The sequence below is a fragment of the Pongo abelii genome, chromosome 1 (assembly GCF_028885655.2).
Source record: "Pongo abelii isolate AG06213 chromosome 1, NHGRI_mPonAbe1-v2.0_pri, whole genome shotgun sequence".
NCBI classification, from domain to species: domain Eukaryota; kingdom Metazoa; phylum Chordata; class Mammalia; order Primates; family Hominidae; genus Pongo; species Pongo abelii.
In genome coordinates, this window is record NC_071985.2 from 29607995 (window position 1) to 29626295 (window position 18301).

At 40.7% G+C, this 18301-nt stretch overlaps 1 long non-coding RNA gene across 1 annotated transcript in view; it reads left to right on the forward strand.

The window, feature by feature from the left end:
• The first annotated feature begins 17745 nt into the window (after positions 1 to 17745).
• LOC112130070 (uncharacterized) overlaps positions 17746 to 18301 on the forward strand; it is a 348783-nt gene continuing 348227 nt past the window's right edge. The window contains exon 1 of the long non-coding RNA XR_010140422.1: positions 17746 to 18208. This is a non-coding gene — a long non-coding RNA (uncharacterized LOC112130070). The remainder of the gene's footprint in view (positions 18209 to 18301) is intronic.

Genomic DNA, 18301 nt, shown 5'->3' on the forward strand with positions numbered 1-18301 from the left:
ATTCTAAGCATTTCTCTCCCTTCTTTTTTGCTCCCTCCCTTCCTTTATTCGTTTATACAGGTTTTTGTTCCAGGAATCAGGATATGCATTAGGGAGGATATGGTCCCTGCTCTCATAGGATTACAGGTTAAATAATATTTTGGCTAAAACTACCAGTATGAAAGAGTAAGCGTAATAGCCACATGATTAGCCATTGCACTTATGAAATAAAGAAATGTTAGCATGATGTACAAAGGGAAGAGAAGACATACCTCATTTGGCACATACTGGAGCTCAGACAACTCTTGGCTGTAAATGTAAAAAAGATGTTTCCAAAGAAATATAAAAAAATATATACAAGGAGGCTTGTTTTTCATTTAATTAGAAATGAGCAGGTGAAAGGGATTTAAAGTTCTCATAGGATTCAAAAATGCCAGAGAAGCGTGGAACTGTGCAAACCCACTGTGCTCAGTGAAGAATGGTGCAGTTAGTGGTCAAGAGTGTGGCTTTGGGGTTAGAGTGAGCCAGCTACCTCACTTACCTACCTAGGAGGGCAGGCAAAGTGCCTCACCTTCCTAAGCCCCAGCTGTTTATTTGAAAAATGAATATGAAATAGGAGACAGTTGGCTAAAGATCAAGGGTAATGCCTGGCACATGAGAAAGCTGAGGGACATGTCAGCTGTTATTGACTGTAATCATCCTTCTTTTTTGTAATTGACTTCACCACATTCAATAACTTTCCACAGTGAGGATGAGCCTTACAGGAGGTGCCTGAACGTCCCAAGAATGGCGGCAGATTTTTCAGGGAAACAACCATTCTTATTTGGTTTGAGGATCTAACAACGCAGCTTTGGGAGCCCCAGTCCTGTAGTGTCCTCCCTTGAGAGTGAGAATAGAACCAACCAGGGTGGCTTGGTGTGTCACCAAGGTCTGATGCTGCCCTTCCCACAGTCTAACTCATTATGAGTCAACCATCCATTAATGCATCTGAACAAATTAGCTCTGATTTATAATTATATCTTGGGAGGTGGCAGAGTCCCATAAACTGCTTTACTGATTCACTGATGATCATTTGAGCCAAGGGAAACAAAGGAAGAAGAGAATCAGATTTAAGCACAAGTTTTAATCACACTCCGTATATAGAAATGCAACAAGTAAGCCAGCCTTTGGAAATGGCCATTATCACAAATGTACTGTGTGTCTGAGGCTTTGCAAGTGTCTCCGCTAGGACAGTATGATTGCAGAGGTGCATGGAGGTTAAATACAACTTCAGAGCAGCCTCACAGTGCCTTGTATGGCTGACATGCCTTTAGATGCCCTGTGGCTTTCCAGGCAAGAAAGGGGACCCAGTAGAGGTGCTGAGGTTTTCACACCTATCACAGGCTTCTTAGTGTGAGTGTGGAGCTTACCACGGCTAGCTCTTCCAGGCTGCAATTTCCAGATGATTGGAAGTTACATAGTGATGGTGGCCATTGGTTATTCTGGATTATTACAAAGAATCAGGGAAGACATTATTTACTCTTTTATTGGATTTTCCAACATATGGCAGGGTTGGGTGTGTTGCTCTCTCATCTCCAATAAAGAATCGGCTTTCTCTTGGCCAGCAACTCTTGTGCGTAGGAGGCTGAATGCCTTGTTCTGTTGGGAAAGATTGACTTAGCTGCCAGGATGAGGAATCCAGCTACGCCTGGACAGGGTGGGGTCTCCAGGGAGCAATGTGAGGGAGAGAGAGGGATTGAACAAGAAGACCTGGGCTCTGGTAAAGTTAACTTTTTAATATTTACTAGGGAGCCTAGAGTTTTTCAGTTGATAACTGCGTGATGTGTTTGCACCAAGTGAGCCAAATGACATCCCAGAAAGCTGTGTGAGAGAAGGCTTTGCAGTAATTCAAACATAAAAAAGGGGCCTGGAGTATTCAGACACCACATAGTGCCCAGTGGTACGGGCTTGGGATAGCACAAGAACCTGTACTGTGGATTCATTCATGACTTCATTTCAGCACAATGACATTATCAGGCACATTAAATTAGTGTAACTGGTGTGAATTTTATTTATAAAGTTTATTTTCATTTATAGTTACATGTTTTGATTAATATTTGTACCTGTTTAGGTAAGGTCATGATAATAATAATTTAAGTAAACACTAGGAAAGTATAAGGTTTTGTTTTTTTTTTTAAATGAGTTCATGCATTACTCACGTTTCAGAAAGACTAAATAAAAGAATATTTAAAAGGGTGTTTTTCTGTATCAAGGTTCAATCAGAAAAAGAGATCCAGTATGAGTGACATGGAATAGGGGGTTTATTATTTGATCTTATGCAACTGTGGGAGCTGGTGAAGAAGTCTAAGGAAGACTGTCATCCTTTTGTCTGGTCTGATGGCGAACCTGAAGTTGCTGTACCTCTGCAGAGCTGGCAGCTGGGGAATAATAAGCTGGGCATGAAATAGGGCAGAAGACAAAGAACAAACACAATTGAGAGGACAGTCTGGAGCCTACGACCATCCCCTACCACCTCCAAACCTGATATGCAGAACCTGAAGCAGGAGATGCGGTGGTGGCTGGGACAGCTGCAGGTTTGGCTGCAGGCTTACACTGACAAGGTGATCCCACAGATTTGCTACAACAGCGACTGGTACCTACATCCACCGGTACCTACATCCACCTTCATGACATAACGGCTGCTACTTCACTTCTGCCCTCTGAATCCCAGGCAAACTTCTCTTGAGATTAACCCTAACCTGCACCAACTGTAGGAGGGAGTGTTGGGAATCTTAGCTCAAGATTAGTTAAGTGGATACAGTACAAAGCCATTGCGATGATTTAATTTCAGCTATTTCTGGGATGAGTGTTTAAGCAGAATCTATAACACAGCATATATTCACTTAATTATTATTGAATGAATAAATGATTTGATGAAGAATATTGAGGTTCAATTAGTCTCTTACGTCTTGATGATCCCAATTTTGCAGTTTAGAACAGGGTTTGGCATGTAGTTGGTGCTCAGTGAATATTTGTTGACTGTTACTGAATGGTGTGGCAGGAAGAGCAATGGTGCAATGGTTAGCCAATCATGAGGCTTCAGGGTGGTCCCAGTTGGCTACTACTTCACTGTGGGGGCCTAGAGCAAATCACGCCAGCTCTGTGGCCTTGGTTTGGTCTAAGGGACTGAGATGAAATAATCTCTATGTAACCTTTTTGCTCAGAAGTTTCACAGTTCAGAGAGTTTATCAGATTGCTTATAAACAGAGGGTGGGGGGAATATTTCACAAACTGAGCATTTGGAATGAGAGTTAGAGAATGTGAGTGATCATTAAGCAAAGCAGGACTGGGCGGAGCCCGTTGGGAGCCCTGGAATCCATCAGTCTGCAGGGAGACCTACCTGGAGGGTGCTTGATAAGAAGAAGAAGGATAGGTGCAGACGGGAGTTGCGAGGGAACTCGGGGCCAACTTTGCCTGTTGGAAAAATTGTGCCTCAGCTGGCTCTGCTCCATAAAGCACGATCTGACTCGATTCAAGTCTGGCTTCTCGGTCGTGTTAGTTTTTCTGCAGAGCTAATTCTCTGCAGAGCAGAGATCTTTGTCCCATAGCAAGTGGCAGTGTCTTCTGAGATTCCCAGGCTTCCTAGGACACAGAACCTTGCCTTGAAAAGCCTTCTTTCTTGGTTTGGGCACTGATTTCTTCTATCTGTCCTAATTCTGCCAGTTGCTTTCATGCATATGCTATTTGAGCTGAGCTTGGCTGATGGCTCTAAATTTTTAGATGAAAATGGTGTAGAAAGTCCATTTTTTTTTTCAAATGTGTGACAGAATTTGTAGTCTTTTGAGCATGAGACAAGAAAAATCTCCAGCTTAGGCCATGGTAAATGATAAAAAGTCATGGTAAACTCATTTCTGTTTTAGACGGAATGACTATTTCCTTATGCATACCCCACCCTGGCCACATCCCAGGACCTCAGACACATGAGGTCCAATTCAAGCTAAATTTTACAGTTTATCTAGAACTTAAAGTGAGTCAACAGCTATTTACTGAGCATCTACAATGTTGTTTGGCTAAGTAGGTGCTGGAAGAATCCTGAAACATAATTAAACATAATACTTTCAAAGAACTAATCATCTTCTTGGAAATAGAACAAACACATGAACAATTAAGAAATGAATATGCATGTCAGGTGACTCCAAACATGGTGGACTCCAGGGGAGGGCTTTAAAAATCTATGTGATTCACAGAAGAATTTTCTTTTACATGATGGGCATGGAACGAGGCTTGTAACAATTGTCAAAAAAGAGGAAAGTTGTTTCAAGCTGGAGATGGGAATGACAAAGAGGTGATAAGAAGACATGAAGGGAGGACAGAGGAGAAGTAGATAGAATGTTAGATCGATACAGAGTAGGACTTCTGTATGTTTATTCTCTTCTTAACATTAAAATATTAAGACTTTATTTTTAAGAGCAGTTTGAGGCTCACAGCAAAGCTGGATAGAAATTCTACTGTTTCCATTTACCCCCTGTCCTCACACACCCATGACTTCCCCCGCTATCGACATGCCACACCACAGTGGCACAACATTTGTAAGTTTCTGTGCTCATCTTTCCTTGATATTGTTAGACTCTTTTTTAAAATTTATTTTATATTTTTTAGACAGAGCCTTGCCCTGTTGCCCAGGCTAGGGTGCAGCGGTGTGATCTCAGCTCAGTGCAACCTCTGCCTCCCGGGTTCAAGCGATTCTTTTGCTTCAGCCTCCTGAGTAGCTGGGATTACAGGTGCGTGACACAATGCCTGGCTAATTTTTGTATTTTTAGTAGAGCCAGAGTTTTGCCATGCTGGCCAGGCTGGTCTCGAACTCCTGACCTCAGGTGATCCACCTGCCTTGGGCTCCCAAAATGCTGGGATTATAGGCATGAGCCACCACACCTGGCCCAGATAGACTCTTTTAAGACAAGATGCTAAACTATAGTTTAGATGTTCCCTGGCACAATCCCAGTTTCGAGACATGAGCCTCTGTTTTTGGAGGATATTTTCTGAAGAACTATTGTCCGAGATAACCAGTTTAGATTAGGAATCTAGGCTGAGAACTAAATTCCTAAAGCCCATTCTATTTTTCTGGTGCAGACCCATACATCTTGCCTCTTTCCCTTCTAGCAGCTCAATGTCTATCGGTTAGTGTTCTAAAAGAACTTCACAGGTGGCAGAACTGAAAAAAAAAACTTTTTTCCCTCTTATAAAAATACCTCTTTACTTTATGCCTTTCCATCATCTCATGTAGCTTTCCAAAAAATGAAACACGTACATAAAGACCAACTACACTCAAAATGCTGAGTGGGTCAGGGAGAGACTGGGATCTTGATCATTAACCAAGGCTCTGTGGAGGAATTAAGTTGTTTGACGCATAGCTCCAGGCTTGGTGAATTAGGTAGTATTTCATTTCAATCCTTTGTGGGATTCAGGCTGCCAATATCTAGGCTTTGAAGTGGTTTCCCCCTCCTGTGATGTAACTGGATTCCCTTTGCTCGGCCTGAAGAGGCGTTCTTATACTCCTTTTCCCCAAACTAGTCACCAGTGGTTTGCCAGGCTGTGAGTCTGATGTGACTTCTCCTCTGGTTTCCAGCAATTCTCCCCCAAAGTCTATATTTCCTGCCCTAGATAATTTAAGAAATGAAGATTGCAATACATTCTGCCTGTATGTGTGTGCTTGTGTGCATTTGGTCAGGGGTGGGTGCTGGGCTGGTAGCAAGTGCTGCAAATTTCAACCCTCAGAATTTAACTCTTCCAACTCAACTGGGATTTAAGAGTGACCCTACTAACCCTATTTCTTTGTTTTGGGCCATCCACACCCGCACAGGCTTTACTGACTCTTCAATTTCCATTAGAGGAGAGTTGTCTTACCCATTTTTTGGTTGATCATTGAAGAAAATGGGTATTTTATTGAAATCATAGAATGTCTTCACTCCAAAATCTTTCCAGAAGTTAACAGATTGATCTTTCATCGATCTACTCATTTTCCATGTTGTGAGAAATAGTTTGTATTGAGGCTTTTCTGAGAGATAGAGGCAGGCTCTCTATAAGTCACTTTCACTTTGAGTAAAGGCCCCCCACAATAAAGCTGTGTGTTGAGATGCATTTTGCCTGTTGCATAGATATATTCACTGACTTTCACCATTGTAGTATGTCTCTAGCCAACACTGAGAGGTATATAGGGGCAACTGTGTGAAACTTACTTTATTTATTGTAAGAAAGCTTTTGAAACATTGCCCTTCATCATACATTGTCTTTCTTAAACCAGGAAAATAACAAAACAAACAAGTAAATAAAGATTCTATCATGTCTCAAATATGCTTTTTCTAAAGTGTGGTTTCTTAGGAGGAACAATTTCATGGCACATATAAACTCTCATTGTATCAGTTCCTGCTGATTTAAAAGTTATAGTAGTTTGTACCTATGATTTTGATCTCAGATCAAATTGGCTTTTAAAATTTTACTTTTATTAATTAATTAATAATTTTTTTTTAGAGATAGAGTCTTGCTCTGTTGCCCAGGCTGGAGCATAGTGGTGCAGTCTCAGTTCACTGCAGCCTTGAACTCCTGGGCTTAAGAAATCCTCCTGCTTTGGCCTCCCAAAGCGCTGGGATTACAGGCATGAGAAACCATATCCAGCCTGATTTTGATCTTAATGTAAGCATGACATATTTTGTAACTTAAGCTCATGGTACCTTCTTTTGTCAAAAAGTCTTTGGCTGGTTCATAATTACGGCCTTAATTTACTGCATTTGACCTACAGATGCTCATTTGTTTAGTGGCTTATAAAATGGTCTGGGGAAAGTAAACGGTATTTATTGGCAATGTTTTTGCAATTTGGAGGTTAAATTGTGTTTCTTCTTCTATCAACTCAAATTATTCTGTCTAGGTCTCTTCACACTAGGTGGCAGAAGTGGCTAGTGGAGGAGTCTAAGTTCTTGACGCGTGATTTTGATTGTTTCTTGGGGGCAGGGGTGCAGAGGGGAGTGGTAAGTCAGTTACTTATAATGGACACTGAGATGTCTTTCTCTGGTGAAGTGAGCAAATGTGTGGCTTGGGGGCTTGTCTCTGATTCTGAACCTGTAGCCCCACCCATCTTTCTGTCTCTATTCTTGCATCCAAAAGACAGAGGTGAGGGCAGGGAGAGAGAAAGAACACCTTCGTTTTTCCTTATGTTAAAGTAACCAGAATCACATCTAATAAACCACAAGTTACAAGCTGTTGTGCACCCTGAATTGACCTGCCTCTGATGAGCTGCAGGAGACAGTCGTCTGTCGTGGCCCATGGGTCTCTCGATTGTGTTGATGGATGCCAGGTTAGCAGTGTTCCTGTTTGGAATTCTGCTCACATGCTGCTTTTGGACCATTTCAGTTGTTTAGTCAGCACAGTGAGAGAGCATGAGAATTGGGTAGTGGGGTGCTGCAGCCTTCTTTGATACGGTCTTATTTTGGGCAAGTTACTTAATCTTCCTTATAAAAAAGTTCCCTCATCTGTGAAATGGAGATGATAACAGTACTTTATAGTGTGTCTTTGAGAATTAAAGGAGATAATACATGTAAAGTGTTCGGCATATGATAAGTAGATAATATATGTTTGTCATTGTCTTTTGATCAAGTCAAACTCTATAAATGAACTTTAGTTTCATAACTTATAAGATGATAGTTTTGAGTAATAAATCTGTCATGTTGTTAGCCTTCAAAGTTTAAAAACCTGTGTACAATGTGTGCCCTGTCTATGTCATTTCTATATCATTCATAGGGCCTGGAACCTGGATGTGCACACAATAGTTAATCATGTGTTTATTAAGTGCTTATTGAATTCTGGATAAATAGAGAACATAAGGAACTATGCTTCTAACATGATTTATTTTACATATAAGAAGATAGTTAGAACAGAAATAATATATTCCGTTTGTTCGTTCTTGTTCATTCATTTAATCATTATATTTAAAATAATGAACACTGATGCACCGAACCATTACTACACCCTAGGAACTGAGCAAAAAGCCAGCAGGTATAGAAAGCAAAGGTAGAACAAGTTTCATGTCCTCAATGACCTGACTTCTGGGTAGGGAGACAGAGAAATGTAACATGGTGCCAAAAAACCTAAGTCTGCACAGATTCCACTGGAGCCAAGGGTGAATGAGCTTGTTGTATTAGCAATTGCAAGCTGTTTGATGTAGCTAGTGTGTAGGGTGCTTTGGGGGGTGTTCAGAGATGAGGCTACTTACCAACATTTTCTAGGGTCTAAAGTGTGCATGGGCTGTCAGAACAGCCACAATTGAAATGTAGATGTACGTAAAGTTCAGCATTTTAAATTAATGAGAAAATATTGACTTTAACAATTCTTCTGAAACTTCTCTATGGTAGAAATGGTAACAACAACTGTACTGCATTGTACAACTCATAGAACTTAGACATTATCTCATTTGATTAATCATAATAATAGTATATTTCATTTAATGAGCCTATATTATTTACTAGGTACTATGTTTGACACATGACATATGTTATCTCATTTATTCTTAATTAGAACCCTTTCTATCAGGAGCCCAAGTTTACCAATAAGGGGTGTAAGTTAGGAAGAACCAACTTAAGCTCTGTGAGTTCAGAGATCATGTCTATTCATCTATCCCTCTATCTGGCATGCTGCCTGGCACCTAGTAGGAATTTAAGTGATGTTTATTGACTGACTAGATAATATGACTTTTTCAGGTAAAACTAGTAACTAATGGAGACAAGTATAAAGGTACTGGATTTTGACAGTTTAGTTCGACATGATCATGGCTAGTGGAAGTCCACTTTTTTTGTGATGTAGGAGAGAATCAAACTCAGTATATGTCCTTTTAGGCATAGATCCTTGCTGGAAAGAAACGCAATCTTGGTCGTCAATTGCTTTTCATTTGTCAAGGATGTTGATTCTGGTGAGACAGTCCTTAACTGTGCGGGAAAGGCTATCAGTAGTTACGTTTTTGAGGAGTCAAAAGTTATTTGTGTATTTTTGACTGCATGGGGCATTGGTGCACCTAACCCCTTGTGTTCAAGTGTCAACTGTATCGTTTCTGAGAAACCTCTCTTCTCCTTCTTAGTTTGATCCAATAGCCTCTAGTCAAAGGTCTTGTATTGTTGTTTCAGCTTCTGGTCTTGGGGTCATTTTGGTTGAGGAAAGGTCACCAAGTTTTGGGTATGATTTCATGACTGAAGAACATTTTTGAGACTTTTGAGTTTGCTCCCTTTCAAAATAATGTTTTTCTCTTTAATGAACTTAACTGAATAATTTAGCCAATAGTTTCTGATAGCTTACTCTGTGTTAGGTCCTATGATGGGTGCTGAGGATACAAAGATGGTAAGACATAGCTCTTGCTTTCAAGGATAAAAGGGGGAGACAAACTTGTAGACAGATTACTTTTGTACTCAGTCTGTTTGAAACCCTCAGTGAGAGAACATGAAAGGCCTATGGATGCACAAAAGAAGCAGAAACGGAGGCCATTGTTGGCTTCTCAGCATCAGCAACTTGAGGCTAATGGGAGATAAAGGGAGGGAAGAACTTCTAGGATGGGCAAAACCATCTACTGGCTATGAATGGGTGAGAAGGCTCAAGTTGCACCAGCAGTAATCTGACACCTCTGCCTCATCATTTTGATGGGCCAACCGCTCCCCAGATTTTAGAACCAGATTAACACTGCACGTATTATTTCTGTCTCTTTCATATTCACCAGCTGAAAGAATGCAAGTCCTCATTGACTTGGATGGCTCTCAGGTGGAGAAGCTGAAGCTTACCCTTTCTTCTTCCATTCATGGTCTACTGATGTATGGCACCTCCCACGGTTGTCCTTGGTCTAGGCTCTGAGATGCTGATTTATCTTTGGCCATTAATCGTTTTTTTTTCCTCTCTCTCTTTTGAGACAGAGTATCACTTGCTCTGTCACTCAGGCTGGAGTGCAGTAGGGCAATCATAACTCACTGCAGCCTTGAACTCTTGGGCTCAAGCAATCCTCCCACCTTAGCCTCCTATGTAGTTGGGACTACAGGTGCACACTACCATGCCTGGCTAATTTTTAAATTTTATTTTAGGTAGAGACAGGGTCTCACTATGTTGCCCAGGCTGGTCTCCAACTTCTGGCCTCAAGTGATCCTCCCGTCTCGCCCTCCCAAAGCATTGGGATTACTGGCATGAGCTGCTGTGTCCAGCCTGGCTATAAATCTTCAATCTGTTGTATTACTAATTCTTCCTTCAATCTCCTTTTCCCCAGTTTTCTTCCTTTGTGTTTATTTTGTTCTCTCAGTGAGTACATAACTGAGATTATCTCTATTTATTCTAAGAATTTGGTAAAAAGGTTAATGCAAACTTAAGTACAAAAACTGCTGGGCAGAACTGATTATCTACACCTGCTATCAGAGAGTGAGGGAATCCCTGGAGAAGCAGGGGTGCTATCACACAGTTAAAAATCTGGGCAAATCTCATCTCTTGAACCCCAAATTTAGTTTAGTTTACCAGACAGAATCCATGACTGCTCATCAACGTAATAGACCAATTATGAGTAAGTATGAGGATGCCGGATAACAATTTGTTTCATGATTAGAAGCTAAGGGCAGGTAGCAGCCATTCAGCAACCCTGAAATGGCAAAGTTAGGGAATTGGGTTTTGAAAATGAGTCACCCAAACATTTTCTTTCCAAACATCTGCAGGTTGTTAGCCTGATTTATTTTGAATTAAAAAATCTTTTTGAGCTAGCTGACAGCTTATTTTAATTCCCAGCTGTTAAAATGTTTCAGCAATTGGAATTAGGGGCCATGCCATTGCTTTTGATGTGGCAGGAGCCAGTTCAGCACTCAGGTACACCTGGGGGACCTGCCCCTTCTCATCATGGCCCTCCATAGTTTTATTTCCTTCTGTTTAAGAGCTTGGTGCTTTGAGTTCTTTGTTTACGATCTATTTGCTTGGGTCTTATAGGACTGGTGGCCAAGGGAGTTTAGCTCACATTCCATGATGTGGTGGCTTTTATCCAGCACATAGTGCTTTGTTGCTGTCTTAGATTCCTTCTGTGACAAGTTGGGGGATAAACAAATAAATAAGTGTATATTTAATTAATATTGCCCCCTCCTTTCCCAAAATATGCTGAAGTAAACTTTCTACCCAAAGCTGTGGTTCTTATAAATGTTTTCAAGATTTTTATCCAGATTTTTGGCTTGGTAAAGGCTCATTTTCCCTGGTTTTGAACGACCGCCTCTCTTTTTTGCTGTGATTTTGGATAGGGGATCTGGGGACCTAGTCTCCTCTATCCTGATGCCACTTACCACAAACAGCTGACACCGCCACCAGCATCTATCATGACCACCAGCAAAGAGCTGGTCCTGGCCACCCCTGACTCCTGTGGAATGCTGTCTGATCATTACTATTCCTTTTAACGCCTGATTTCCCCAAGGAATTATCTACACTAGCTACTTTCCCTCTTCAGCTTCTCTTTATGCCTCAGGTTTTTCATTCTCTTTGTGGCTCACTCTATGCTTCTGTTGACACTGGGCTCTCAAAGGTCATTCATGGCTTTTTTTTTTCTTTCTTTCTTTTTTTTCTTTTCCGAGCATGCTTTTTAGAGCATGCCTTCAATTAGAAAAGTAGTATGGCTTATAATATAACATTTAGAAAACACAGACAAATGTAAAGAAAAAACATTCGTGATCCTGTTTTCTAAAAATAATTATTTATAACATCTAGTTTACCTCCGCTTGGACATTTTATTTGCATATGGGCATATATTCAAAAAATTGAGCCTCACAAGATTTCTAGTATCCATTCTTTTTCAATATCATGAGCAGTCAGACCACTGGAAAATCCTCGTGAACCATGCTTTAAGCATTCATGGCTTTTTAATTGGATCTCAGTCTTTTTGTTACTTGATTTCTTTGCTTATTTCATGACCTCTATGTATCTGCATTAAGGGAAATTATAAAACCAAAACCTAGAATGATATAATGAGACATTAAATATTAGAGTAAAGATTTATGGATTTATTCAGTGGGCACCGAGAAATCCAATCCTGTCTTTTAAGCTGTAAAAGGAAGCATCAGATTAATACAAAGATGAAAAAATGAATGGAAGAGACCATTTTGAAGATGGTCACAACAGTCTAGGTGGAGATAGGTATTGAAAGTATTAATTAGAATAATAATACAGAGAATCGAATGTAAAGCAAAGTTTGGAGAAGTATTGAAAGAGTCAAATAGATAAGATCAGGGGAATGATAAAATATGTAGAGGGAAAGTGGAAGGAGAGAGATGCCTTTCTCTAATCATGTTCTTCATTTTTGACTTTCATGTTTCTATTCCTGTTCTTTCTTTCTGTAGTATCCTTTTTTGATCATCTCTTTTCATTGAAATCTACACTTTATTTTGAGTTCTGGGGTATACATGTGCAGGATGTGCAGGTTTTTTACAAAGGTAAATGTGTGTCATGGTGGTTTGCTGCACCTATCAACCCGTCATCTAGGTATTCAGCCCAGCATGCATTAGCTATTTCCCTGATGCTCTCCTTCCCTGCGCACTCCCCGCCCCAGCAGGCCCCAGTGTGTGTTGTTCCCCTCCCTGTGTCCATGTGTTCACATTTGAAATGTATACTTTTTATCAGGAATCTTCCTTTTCATGAAATTTTTCTTGATTACCTCAGGCAGATATTATACCTCCAATTTCTTAGAATTCTGTCATACTTTCTATATCTCAAATTTTATCTCATTATTTTAGGGGAATGATCTCCTCAGCCAGAGTTAGGTAGACAGCTTGTGGTTTAGGCTGTAGATGAAGGTGTAGGAATAAGAAAAACGCAAAGAGGCAATTGAAAAGTATAAGATTACATGATCTAATGACCAAGATGAAATTACAAACTCCATTTCATGTGCAGTCTGAATTAAAAATACTTTAACTTGTGACAACATTTTCAAGTTAGCTCCTTGGGAGCTTTGTTAGGATAAAATGAATAGGAGGAACTTACCCTTCGGTAAGAAAATACATCATAGTTTCCATGTCTCTCAAGGAACTGGAAGAGAGTGCTCATTCTTTTTTCTGGAAATTTAAGAAAATTATTTTATATTAAACAATTATCCTCTCTCCCTCCCTCCCTCCTCCCTCCCTCCCTCTCTCTCTCCTTTCTCTCTTTCCCTCTCTTTCTCTTTCTTTTTTTTTTCTTTCTTTTTTTTTCCTCGGATCTCCCTCTACCGCCCAGGCTGGAGTGCAGTGGTGTGGTCTCAGCTCATTGCAACCCGCGCCTTCCAGGTTCAAGCAATTCTCCTGCCTCAGCCTCCTGAGTAGCTGGGATTAGAGGTGTGAGCCACCATGCCCAGCTAATTTTTTTTTGTATTTTTAGTAGAGACAGGGTTTCGCCATGTTGTCCAGGCTTGTCTTGAACTCCTGGCCTCAAGTGATCCACCCGCCTTGGCCTTCCAAAGTGCTAGGATTACAGGCGTGAGTCACCATGCCCAGCCTACTATTATTTCTTGACAATCTTTCCTGAAGAATTTATCTTTATGTGGCTGAATATGAGTTAATTTGTTTTCTAGAAAGATGCATTAATACAAAACAATATTGGTTTTCCACTAGGCTTTTCTTTCTCTAAAGACCTTCAAATCTTAAGAGAAATATGACATTGAATGTGAAAGCAATATATTAGAGAAAATAAATATTCCCTGCCTCCAGCCTTCCATTTTAAATTTGGCTAAACTTTGGGAATCATTTTAGAAGAGTGGGGTAATATTTTGAGTGAGATTCTCTCAGATGCAGTTTAGTTGGGAATGAGTCATATGGGTGCTTTCTTAATGATACGTTATGACACATCACATGAAGATGACTGAATTTTCCTTTTCCTCTTTCTTTCCATTAGCACATTATCTACTTTGCCTCTTTTTCAATGATGAGTATCTAGCTTTGTCTTTTCACTTCCTTTCACATTTCAAGTCTGGTTTCACATTCAGAATGTATTAAAAATGCACTTTTTTTGAAAAATGCTAATTTCACAACCATCTTCAAAGATTCTGTTCAGAGTTCTGGGATGGAGTTTAAGAGGTTGCATTTTCAGTGTCTACCACCATCACTCTCTGTCCCTAGAGGATTTAGGTACAGTTGGACTGTGGATTATGCTTTGAAAAATTCTGGACTAAAGGAGCTGATTGAACTTTATCTCTTATTACAGCATCTCTCTCCAATTGCCTTGGCCCACTAGTGAGCAACTACTAGATTTAAATTTGTACGTTTCTTCCAACGCATCTCTTTTGGAGATTTATTATAGTGTTATGTACCCATTCACAGCTTAGTACCTATAAATGGAGAGGATTCTCTGAAGATAACCTCCCTTTATCACTTCTAACCTCTTATTCTTGGGTTGTGACCATTTTGCTTACTCAGGGATTCCTAAATAGCCTTTTTAAAAAGTGCTCTAATGAGTAAATTAAAGTAAAAAGCATTTTTAATGATATTCAGGTATCTGAAAACGATTTGGACTTAACAATCCTGAAATTGTATAACTCAATGAAATGCAATTTTATAACGTTATACATCTATATTTAAATTACCTATTAAGATTTAAATCACAGCAAGACTTTCTTCTCTCAGAGAATGCACTGTGGAAGTTGTGAATTTACCTCTCATTTCTTTCCAGTATTTCTTTCTCCCATTTTGTGTGAGATATTTGTCTTTATAATTTGACATAGTATTTTGGTGTTGCTTAAATATTGCAACTATTATGGGTAACTGAGCTGGCTATTGACATTATTTGCCACTTATTATAAACAAGAAAATAACGAAGACAAGTCAAAATGTCAGAACCTGTTAATGATGGGATCGCAGTTATGGTTGGATATACATCAAGGATGGGAGTAGCTAGTTGCTATTTATTATGACATTGTGCCAAGTGTGTTACCTTTTGTTATTTCATTTTTTCTCATTTTATTCTTACTTGAATCATGTAAGTATAATCATTCTAATGTTACAGAGGAGAAAACAGAATCTCAGAGTGTAACCTGCCTTAACCTCAACAATGTAAGTAATAGAAGCAGAGCATGAATCCTGGCTTGCTTGTCCCCAGAGTCTCTGCTTTCCCTACTACACTGTGCTGTTATGATGCTTAATTCATTTATTGTATGCTGACTTAATAAAAATAGATTTTATTCAGTGGAAACTCTCTGAATGATACTATATTGGTGGATGCATGTCATTATACATTTGTCCAAACCTGTAGAATAGAAAACACCCAGAATGAACCCTAATGCAAACTATGGACCTCAAGTGACAATGATGTGAAAATGTAGGTTCATCAATTGTAGCAAATATTCCATTCTGTCCAGGGGTGTGGATAATGGAGGAGGCTATACATGTGTGGGAGCAGGAGCTATATGGGACCTTTCTGTACCTTCCTTCTAATTGTGTTGCAACTCTAACATGGATCTTAAAAAATATATATGTATTTCTTTTTCTTTCTTTCTTTCTTTTCTTTTCTTTTTTTTTTTTTTTTTTTGAGATAGGGTCTCAATCTGTTGCCCAGGTTGGAGTGCAGTAGCACAAAATGCAGCAGCAGGATTCTCTTGCCCCAGCCTCCTAAGTAGCTGGGACTACAGGTATGCACCACCATGCCTGACTAATTTAAAATTTTTTTTGTAGAGACAAGATCTCACTATGTTGCCCAGGCTGGTCTCAAACTCCTAGGTAAAGTGATCCTCCGGCCTCTGCCTCCCAAAATGTTAAAATTACAGGCATAAGCCACTGCCCCTGGCCTAAATATATATATATTATTTTTTGAGAGAGTCTCGCTGTGTCACCCAGGCTGGAGTGTAGTGGCACAATCTCGGCTCACTGCACCCTCTGCCTCCTGGGTTCAAGCGATTCTTGTGCCTCAGCCTCCTGAGTAGCTGGGATTATACACATGTGCCACCATGTCCAGCTGATTTTTGTATTTTTAGTAGAGACAGGGTTTCACCATTTTGGTCAGGCTGGTCTTGAACTCCTGACTTCAAGCAATCTGACCACCTCAGTTCCCCAAAGTGCCAGGATTACAGGTGTGAGCAACAATGACTGGCCAAAAATAATTTTTTTAAAAAAGATTTTTTTCTGATTCTGATGAGGAATGGATTCTTTTCCAAAGTTACCAGCAGTTCTTTAACTGGTTAGCACTACGTTAGGCATAGCTCATAGTTTTTAGGGTGGCAGGTATGTGAAAAAAGAGGAGAGGTGGACAAAACCAAGACAGCAGAAGTAGCTATTTGAGGGATTTCGGAACCCTTGACTGACACGTCCTGGGACAGTCCTGATTTTGCTGCTCTTTCCTCACCTCTTTCTTTTCAAGGCTTACTCCCTACACACTTACCCTAGCTCTAACCCTTCCTGCTGATGGGCACCCCATTCACAAGGTAGCAGATACCAGATGTGAGGATGGAAAGAAAAACGTTGTTACTTGATTGTTCTTATGAGTTATACACTCAGGCTCTTGGTTGGAGGGCTCTGATGTGAAAGCTTGGCTTCAAATCCACTGAGAAAGTAGCATGATTGAAGTGGTGAACTGGAGATGGGGTGGGGGTGGCCTACTACGAGGACTAATTTGTTCTTTAAGTTTATCTAATGGTTTGCAAGTGTGGAAATATCTCTTGGGAAGTGTAATGGATTCTCCTAGGAAACTGACTTCACCAAATAATTCTTTTGAAACTGTTTTCAGAAAGGAGACAAGTGGCATGAATCTATTTACAAAGAGAATCACCTCTGTGTCTGTGACCCGAGAGCCATTCCCGTAGTGATACAACTTGGACATTTGTTCAGGAGGCAAGCGCTCACGCTGAGTGATTTTCAAAGCTGTTCGAGGGCATTTATCAGGCTTTTAACTCTAGGTACTCTTTCCCACGGTGTGAAGGCCAAGAGAAGGGATCCTGGGCTCTCTTCCCCAGCCCCAGGACGGGAATTCAGGGGGAAAAGGTCATCTATTCTTATCCCACAAAAGAAAACTTATTCATCAGTTGTCAAGCTAAGGAGCTTCGGAGTCCACAAATAGGGAAATTGCTAAGAGCTTATCAGTAGTGTCCACCCCCAACCCCAACCTGGGGCCACATGGAGAATGATGTTGGGGGCACCAATCTTGTCCTACTTCAGGTGAAAAGCGGGGGTGGGGGGTTCATTCTGAAGGGCTCCTTTGTTAAAATTCCTTCCAATTCCAGGAAAAACATGCACTCCAAAGCCATTATCTCTTTTACTTCTTACTAGGGAACTTCCAGGAAAGAGACAGAGGGAGCCAGAGAAAAAAAAGAGGAGGGCAAAACAGCTGCAGTGAATTTAGTCGCTTCTCCAGTTGCTTTTCTTGTTGCAGAATATTTCACATCCCAGGATTTTCCTTCTTGTCCTCTGGACTGTTGATACACTCAAGATCTTAATATCCTTTCGATCACAGGTTAAAGACATGGGGTGGGGCCGGGGGTTGAGGGAGCAGAAAATTGTATTTTAAAGTTTTGTTCCATTTGTTTTATCAGCAATTAAAACTTTTTGTGGTCCCTACCCTGGTTATAACAGCAGGGGCTATGAGGCCACCCTGCTGTGAATTCAATCCAGCCTGACCAGCTAGGACAACGATCATATGAATTAATGGGTCTTGTTAGACCTCAGTTCCCCTCTTCTCGCCTCACTGAGCACAGCCTAGGCTTCAGTGGCTGCACCTGTGAGCATCCACGCCCACACTCTACCCAAATCACATGCTGAATTCATTGCACATGTGAGCCGTGCTGCACCTGTGGTCTGGAGATACCAGAGTAAATGTAGCCGTGCACCTCCTCTGGGTGTCAGAGGACCTGAGGCTGCTCCTCTGCCTCAATGAGGGGGGTCTTCCTTCTTTCCTCACATCTCTCCTCCTCTTTGAAGTTGGTAGCATGATTTGGACCCAGCCTCTTGGGAGAGGTGAAATACTCTTTCACTTTGGAACAGCTGAGGTTTGCTCACGGAAGCGGAGGTGCGGAAGTCACAAGATGGTGGTGTGGATGACGCTGGCGTTTCTTAGTAATGAGCCTTGCTGACACATCCCAGGAGAGGAAGTTAGGTTAGGGCAAGGCAAGTGAATGAAATTGATTAAAGGCTGCAACAGATTAAAAAAATTAATTGTACTTCATTTAGGGTAATGATGTCTTCTTTCCTGGGTTAATCCATAAGCAATGTGGGATTAGGGGTCCTTAACCTACACCTGGAAGATTTCACGTCAGAGGAAGGTAAGATGGGGGAATCTGTAGGGGCTGGTCTGTGAGCCATCATTGAGAGTTTAAATTGAGCCCCATAAGGAAAGCCTTCCTTATCTCCTGTAA